We start from the raw sequence: 9126 nt of genomic DNA, 5'->3' as shown, positions 1-9126 counted from the left end.
AATCAGATCAGGAGAAAGCACAGGGTTTGTCTGTTATTAACCACAATATAAGCTTAAACCAGAGTGAGTATCACAATAGATTAGATTATAATGTGTGATATTTAGACCTATAATTGTGATACTATAAGAAATAACAACTAACAGCAGACAGTTAAGTTTAGGGATAATGAGAACATTCCTGAAGAAAAGTAACTGCTGTGAACCAGGGAAAGTGTCCTTGTAAATCACAGATTAGAGAAGTTCCAGCTGTCTTTTCCTCGCTTCCTGCCAAAACCCAGCAGAGAAGACAAAGAAGAGTCCGGTGCCAGAGGTGGATCACTGCAGGGTATAAAAGTGAGGGGAGACTGATGTAAGGGGGCAGTCAGGACTGGAGACACCGGAGATCAAGCTCAGGGCACCCGAGGTTCCATCCAGCCGTCTGACCTTGTGTCAGTTACCGTGGACACGCGGGACTTGCATGTTTACTCTGATTGATGGATCAATATAAGGTATAGCACTGGGCAGAGAATCTGCTCATCTTGTATTTCTTAATAAGGTATTAATGTTGCTGACACTAGACTCTTGAACCTGCGAATTAATTAGACATGGTATTAGCTACATCACATCAAGATCTAACAGAATCACTCCATTCATCACGACCTGAATATCATCGGTCTTTGAATGTGGAAGGAGAAATGTTTGCCTGTTCTGTCTGTGGGAACAGAATTCAAACATCAGTGTGACTGGAAAAGCACCGAGACACACATACCCGAGTGAGAGTGTTCCAGTGCACTGACTGTGGAAAGAGCTTTAACCAGTTACACAGCCTGAAAAAACAAGGCTTCAACTGAGCGTCCAGCCTGGAGACACAAGGACACCCGCACCACAGAGAGAATGTGGGAAGGGATTCAATTACCCATCCCAGCTGGATATTCAGTGAAACATTCACTTCGGGGCGAGGCCATTCACTTGCTCCGTATGAAGGAGGGGATTCACTCTGTTATCCAAGCTCCAGACACACAAGAGAGTTCACACGGGGGGAGAGACCGTTCACATGCATTAAGTGTGGGAAGTTTAATGTGAGTTAGAAACTCAAATAGGCCTTCACTGCAGACATGTCATCATGGCAACACTGATAAGACATTCCCTTCACTGAACCCACTGGTTGGAAACTGTATTTCACTAAATATATTCAAAAAGGAGTTAGATGTAGTCCTCACTACTAGGGGGATCAAGGGGAATGGAGAGAAAGCAGGAATGGGGTACTGAAGTTGCATGTTCAGCCATGAACTCATTGAATGGTGGTGCAGGCTCGAAGGGCCGAATGGCCTACTCCTGCACCTATTTTCTATGTTTCTATGTTTCTATGTAATCAGATCAGGAGAAAGCACAGGGTTTGTCTGTTATTAACCACAATATAAGCTTAAACCAGAGTGAGTATCACAATAGATTAGATTATAATGTATGCTATTTAGACCTATAATTGTGATACTATAAGAAATAACTACGAACAGCATAAGGGATGACTTCAATCTTCCCATCTTCTGAAAAACCGATGTGTACACACTGTTAAGAGATCATTTAAATGTTTTGACTGTGAGAAGAGCTTTAAAAGCACAAAGAATCTGCTGACGCACCACGTACTCACACTGGGGAGAAACTGTTCACCTGCTCCGTGTGTGGGAAGGGATTCGCTCAGTCATGTTCTCTGCTCAGACACCACCAAGTTGACAATTAACTGCAGTGGTTGGGTTCTGCTGTTATTGCTGCTGTTTATCACGGCAGCATGGAGGCCCCGACCTGCAAGAAACCACCAGCCGCAAGCCGGGGCCATAAAAGGAGCGGAGGTGTGGCGGCCCGGGAGCAGTGTGGAGGCCACTTCAGGGGGCAGCACGAGCTGGTGCAGGAGGGTGACAACTTGCAGACGGGCGACTGGATTGGATGTCACCAAAATCAAGGTCGCTGATTGGAGCGTGGGCAGGAGAGGCGGCAAGCAGCAGAGGAGTGGCAAGGTCGGGGCGATGGAGCGGCGAGAGATTGTAGAGTGACGTGATTGGGGCCCAGGAGAGGTGAGAGCCCAGGGCAGCATGGGCCAGCCCACACTGCCATATAAGAACATAAGAAATAGGAACAGGAGTAGGTCATATGGCCCCTCGAGCCTGCTCCACCATTCAATACGATCATGGCTGATCTGATCACGGACGCAGTTCCACTTCCCCGCCCACTCCCCATAACCCCTTATTGTTTCAGAAACTCTATTTCTGTCTTAAATTTATTCAATGTCCCAGCCCCATCTGAAGTTCTGTTGCCCATCCCTTTATAGAACTATCTTACATAAGATTTAAAATGTTATTTTCTGTACCATTTCGCCCTTTTTGGATCAGATTTTTTTTTAACTCCTCCCCACAGATATTGCATGTGACGGCCTTTGAAATGTTCTGATCTTTGTAATTGTCATTGCTGATTTTAATGGTCTCGTTGATTGAATCTCTTGTTACTAACATACTTTGCACTATTTCTTTAATCAAGATCATTGTTTCAAATACTGGGGTTTTGGTGTAGGTTTAGGATTAGTGGTTGGGGCTAAAGGTTAATGGTTAGGTATAGTCGATATGATGCTCGGCTAATGAGTTAGTGATTAGGGTTAGAAACCACAATTGACGTGTTGATTTTAATTTCAAATTTTTTAAACCTCACACAGATGCGTTACAAAACAGCCTCATGAATTGTTAATTCCAGGAACCTTCTTTCTGACCGAGTCCGATTTCCTCCCTTCTTTCACATCTCGACATTTCCCATAGAAAATAAAACATCACGGTCATGAGACTTTGGGATTTTGGGACAAGAACAGGCAGATCCAGGTGTTGCGCTGGTTACATCCAATTATCGGCCTGTCTGAAAAGGGCTTCTGACAATAACCTGTCACCAGGCCCCACCAGTCCCCGTCTAAATCCACCATCAGAACTTCATTCATTACCCACCTTTCGCCCTCACTACAGCTGGATTCATCATCATAAACATTCCCCATACTGAGGCTCTCCCATTCCCATTTTATAGTCTCAGTGTAAGTGGTCCCTGGATTTGGTGTCACATAAAATCATAAGAACATAAGAAATAGGAGGAGGAGTAGGGCATCTGGTTCCTCGAGCCTGCTCCGCCATTTAATAAAATCATGGCTGATCTGATCATGGACTCAGCTCCACTTCCCTGCCCGCTTCCTGTAACCCTGTATTCCCTAATCGCTCAAAAATCTGTCTATCTCCACCTTAAATTTATTCAATGAACCAACCTCCACAGCTCTCTGGGTCAGAGAATTCCATAGATTTACAACCCTCAGAGAAGAAATACCTCCTTATCTCTGTTTTATATGGGCGGCCCCTTATTCTGAGACTATGCCCCCTAGTTTTAGTTTCCCCTATGAGTGGAAATATCCTCTCTGCATCCACCTTGTCGAGCCCCCTCATTACCTTATATGTTTCGATAAGATCACCTCTCATTCTTCTGAATTCCAATGTGTATAGGCCCAACCTACTCAACCTATCTTCAGAAGTCAACACCCTCATCTCCGGAATCAACCTAGTTAACCATCTCTGAACATTCTTCCTTATATACGAAGACCAAAACTGTACACAATACGCCAGGTGTGGCCTCACAATACCCTGTACAGTTGTAGCAAGGCTTCTCTGCTTTTATGCTCCATCCTCCTTGCAATAACGGCCAACATTCCATTTGCCTTCCTGATTACTTGCTGTACCTGCGTACTAACTTTTTGTGTTTCATGCACAAAGACCCCCAGGTCCCTCTGTACTGCACCACTTTGCAATTTTTCTCCATTTAAATTATAATTTGCTTTTCTATTTTTTCTGCCAAAGTGGATAACCTCACATTTTCCCAGATTATACTCCATCTGCCAAATGTTTGCCCACTCACTTAGCCTGTCTATATCCCTTTGCAGATTTTTTGTGTCCTCCTCACAATTTGCTTTCCCACCCATCTTTGTATCATCAGCAAACTTGGCTACATTACACTCGATCCCTTCATCCAAGTCATTAAAATAGATTGTAAATAGCTGAGGACCCAGCACCGATCCCTGCAGCACCCCACCATGCACTGTTTGCCAACTGGAAAATTACCCATGTATCCCAACTCTCTGTTTTCTGTTAGTTAGCTAATCCTCCTTCCATGCTAATATATTACCACCTACCTAGGTGAGCTCTTATTTTTTACAGTAACCTTTTATGTGGCACCTTATCGAATGCCTTCTGGAAATCCAAATACACCACATCCACTGGTTCCCCCTTATCCAACCTGCTCGTTACATCCTCAAAGAACTCCAGCAAATTTGTCAAACATGATTTCCCTTTCATAAAATAATGCTGATTCTGCTTGATTGAATTATGCTTTTCCAAATGCCCCACTTCTGTTTCCTTAATAATGGACTCCAGCATTTTCCCAATGACAGATGTTAGGCAAACTGGTCTATAGTTTCCTGTTTTTTGTCTGCCTCCTTTTTTTAAATAGGGGCATTACATTTGTGGTTTCCAATCCGCTGGGACCGCCCCAGAATCCAGGAAATTTTGGTAGATTACAACCAATGCATCCACTATCTCTGCAGCCACTTTTTTAATATCCTAGGATGTAAGCCATCGGGTCCAGGGGACTTGTCTGCCTTTAGTCTCATTATTTTACCGAGTACTACTTCATTTGTGACAATGATTGTATTAAGTTATTCCCTCCCTATAGTCCCTTGATTATCCACTATTAGGATGTTTTTAGTGTCTTGTACCATGAAGACCAATACAAAATATTTGTACATCGTTCCTGCCATTTCCCTGTTCCCCATTATTAATTCCCCAGTCTCATCCTCTAGGGGAACAGCATTGACTTTAGCCAAAAAAAAAAAAGATAGTAAAAGCTTTTACAGATATATAAAACGGAAAAGAGTGACTAAAGTAAATGTTGGTCCCTTAGAAGAAGAGAAGGGGGATTTAATAATGGGAAATGTGGAAATGGCTGAGACCTTAAACAATTATTTTGCTTCGGTCTTCACAGTGAAAGACACAAAAACCATGCCAAAAATTGCTGGTCACAGGAATGTGGGAAGGGAGGACCTTGAGACAATCACTATCACTAGGGGGGTAGTGCTGGACAGGCTAATGGGACTCAAGGTAGACAAGTCCTGATGAAATGCATCCCAGGGTATTAAAAGAGATGCCAGAAGTTATAGCAGATGCATTCGTTATAATCTACCAAAATTCTCTGGACTCTGGGGAGGTACCAGCGGATTGGAAAGCAGCTAATGTAACGCCTCTGTTTAAAAAAAGGGGGCAGACAAAAGGCAGGTAACTATAGGCCGGTTAGTTTAACATCTGTAGTGGGGAAAATGCTTGAAACTATCATTAAGGAAGAAATAGCGGAACATCTAGATAGGAATAATGCAATCAAGCAGACGCAACATGGATTCATGAAGGGGAAATCATGTTTAACTAATTTACTGAAATTCTTTGAGGATATAACGAGCATGGTGGATAGAGGTGTACCGATGGATGTGGTGTACTTAGATTTCCAAAAGGCATTCGATAAGGTGCCACACAAAAGGTTACTGCAGAAGATAAAGGTACGTGGAGTCAGAGGAAATGTATTAGCATGGATAGAGTATTGGCTGGCTAACAGAAAGCAGAGAGTCGGGATAAATGGGTACTTTTTGGGTTGGAAATCGGTGGTTAGTGGTGTGCCACAGGGATCGGTGCTGGGACCACAACTGTTTACAATATACATAGATGACCTGGAAGAGGGGACAGAGTGTAGTGTAACAAAATTTGCAGATGACACAAAGATTAGTGGGAAAGCGGGTTGTGCTGAGGACAGAGAGGCTGCAAAGAGATTTAGATAGGTTAAGCGACTGGGCTAAGGTTTGGCAGATGGAATAAATACAATGTCGGAAAGTGTGAGGTCATCCACCTTGGGAAAAAAAACAGTAAAAGGGAATATTATTTGAATGGGGAGAAATTACAACATGCTGTGGTGCAGAGGGACCTGGGGGTCCTTGTGCATGAATCTCAAAAAGTTAGTTTGCAGGTGCAGCAGGTAATCAGGAAGGCGAATGGAATGTTGGCCTTCATTGACAGAGGGATGGAGTACAAAAGCAGGGACTGCTGCAACTGTGCAGGGTATTGGTGAGGCCGTACCTGGAGTACTGCGTGCAGTTTTGGTCACCTTACTTAAGGAAGGATATACTAGCTTTGGAGTGGGTACAGAGACGATTCTGGAGATGAGAGGGTTACCTTATGATGATAGATTGAGTAGACTGGGTCTTTACTCGTTGGAGTTCAGAAGGATGAGGGGTGATCTTATAGAAACATTTAAATAATGAAAGGGATAGACAAGATAGAGGCAGAGAGGTTGTTTCCACTGGTAGGGGAGACTAGAACTAGGGGGCACAGCCTCAAAATACGGGGGAGCCAATTTAAAACCGAGTTGAGAAGGAATTTCTTCCCCCAGTGGGTTGTGAATCTGTGGAATTCTCTGCCCAAGGAAGCAGTTGAGGCTAGCTCATTGAATGTATTCAAGTCACAGATAGATAGATTTTTAACCAATAAGGGAATTAAGGGTTACGGGGAGTGGGCGGGTAAGTGGAGCTGAGTCCACGGCCAGATCAGCCATGATCTTGTTGAATGGTGGAGCAGGCTCGGGGGGGCTAGATGGCCTACTCCTGTTCCTAATTCTTATGTTCTTATGTTCTTATGTTCACTCTTTTCCTTTTTATGTAACTGTCAAAACTCTTACTATCTCTTTTTATTTTTCATGCTCATTTACTTTCATAATCTATCTTCCCTCTCTGTCATGTTTTAGTCATTCTTTGCTGGCTTTTAATAGTTATCCAATCCTGTGGCCTCCATTAGTCTTGGCCATATTGAATGTCCTTGTTTTCAATTTTATACCATCCCTTATTTCCTTAGTTAGCCACAGATGGTTCGCTCTTCTCTTACAGTCTTTCCTTCTCATTGGGATATATTTTTGTCGCGAGTATGAAATATTTCCTTCAATGTCTGTTACTGCTCATCAACTGTCCTATACTTTAATCTATTTTCCCAGTTCACTTTCACCAACTCTGCCCTCATACCTTTGTAGCTTCCTTTATTTAAGCTTAGGACACTGGTTTGAGAACCAACTTTCTCACCTTCCAACTGAATTTGAAATTCAACCATGTTATGTTCACTCATTCCTAGAGGATCCTTTATTATGAGATCATTTATTAATCCTGTCTCATTACACAGTACCATATTTAGTCACAGCATAAGTGGTGTCTGAATTTGATGTGTCAGTGAAAGGGGTCCCTGGATTTGGTGTCACAGTGAAAGTGGATCCTGGATTTGGTGTCTCAGTGTAAGTGGCCCTGGACAGACCAGGAATCTTTCCCCAGCCACAATGACGTCACTGAGGGATTGCCTGCGGGGTTTAACTCTCCGGCGGGTTTGTGTTTCAACAGCATTTCTTCACTGGGACTGAGGCAAACCCGCAGCCCAGCAATGTGTTTAGCACAGAATGATCCCACACAAATCTATTCTCCATTAACACTCTTCACAGTCATTCACTAGAAACAGCCCAGTGCCCGTGAGTAACTGCAGCCCTGCATCTGACTTCAGGTAAGCACACAATTCAAAACATTGTAAAGAGAAAACAAACCTCATTATAGTTCAACAGTCTATTCATGAGCAGTGAACCCCCCCTCACCCCAACTCCTCATTCACCCCTACTCTCCAACCCCCCCTCACCCCAACTCCTCATTCCTCATTCACCCCTACTCTCCAACCCCCCCTCACCCCTACTCTCCAACCCCCCTCACCCTAACTCCTCTCTCATCCCTACTGTCCAACCCCCCTCACCCCAACTCCCCTTTCACCCCTACTCTCCAACCGCACTCACCCCAACCCCTCCTTCACCCCTACTCTCCAACCCTCCTCACCCCAACAGCTCCTTCACCCCTACTCTCCAACCCCCCCTCACCCTAACTCCTCTCCCACCCCTACTCTCCAAACCCCCCCTCATCCCAACTCCTCATTCACCCCTACTCTCCAACCCCCTCACCCCAACTCCCCCCTCACCCTAACTCCTCTCTCACCCCTACTCTCCAACCCCCCCTCATCCCAACTCCTCCTTCACCCCTACTCTCAAACCCCCCTCATCCCAACTCCTCCTTCACCCCTACTCTCCAACCCCACCTCACCCCAACTCCTCTCTCACCCCTACTCTCCAACCCCCCCCTCATCCCAACTACTCCTTCACCCCGACTCTCCAACCCCCCTCACCCCAACCCCTCCTTCACCCCTACTCTCCAACACCTCACCCCAACTCCCCTTTCACTCCTACACTCCAACCCCTCCTTCACCCCTACTCTCCAACCCCCTCTTCACCCTACTCTCCAACCCCCCCTCACCCCAACTCCCCTTCTCTCCAACCCCCTCACCCCAACTCCTTATTCACCCCTACTCTCCAAACCCCCCTCACCCCAACCCCTCCTTCACCCCTACTCTCCAAACCCTCACCCCAACTCCTCTTTCACCCCAACTCCTGTTTCATCCCTACTCGCTAATGTCCCTCAATGAACCCCTCATTCATTCCCACTCTCCAATCCCTCTCTTGTATTTATAAATGCTTTGAGGGCGTCTTTGAGTTGGGCTCTTTCTGTATTCTGCCCACTTGAGGAGTTAGATAACAGACTTTCTCCTGTGAATATAGAGCTGGAGTATTGGGTCATGATGTGTTTACTTGTTCATCTTGTTCACTCTAAAATTGAGTCTTATGGTTTCAGACACCAGATAATCAAGCTCACAACAGATTGTCTTTCACTGACTTTATTAATAGCACAGCAAAAATACAGACAGAGTATAGTTACCCGATCCGGAGAACAGAGATAATGCAGTGCATTCAGAGCTCTCTTCTCCCCAGGTGTGTCCAACAAGCTGCGACGACACTGGCGATATTTGTGTTTAGGTTATTTACTACATTCTTGCTCTGACCCTGCTCAAACCATAATCAGAGAATGGTTACAGCACAGAAGGAGGCTATTTAGCTCATCGAGCCCATGCCGGCTCTCTGCAAAAGCACCTCAGCTAGTCCCACTCCCACCATCATTTATACAGTGCA

Source organism: Pristiophorus japonicus, chromosome 9 (genome assembly GCF_044704955.1).
Source record: "Pristiophorus japonicus isolate sPriJap1 chromosome 9, sPriJap1.hap1, whole genome shotgun sequence".
Taxonomy (NCBI): domain Eukaryota; kingdom Metazoa; phylum Chordata; class Chondrichthyes; family Pristiophoridae; genus Pristiophorus; species Pristiophorus japonicus.
The sequence above is the reverse complement of the archived record's forward strand: the minus strand, read 5'-3'. Positions refer to the sequence as shown.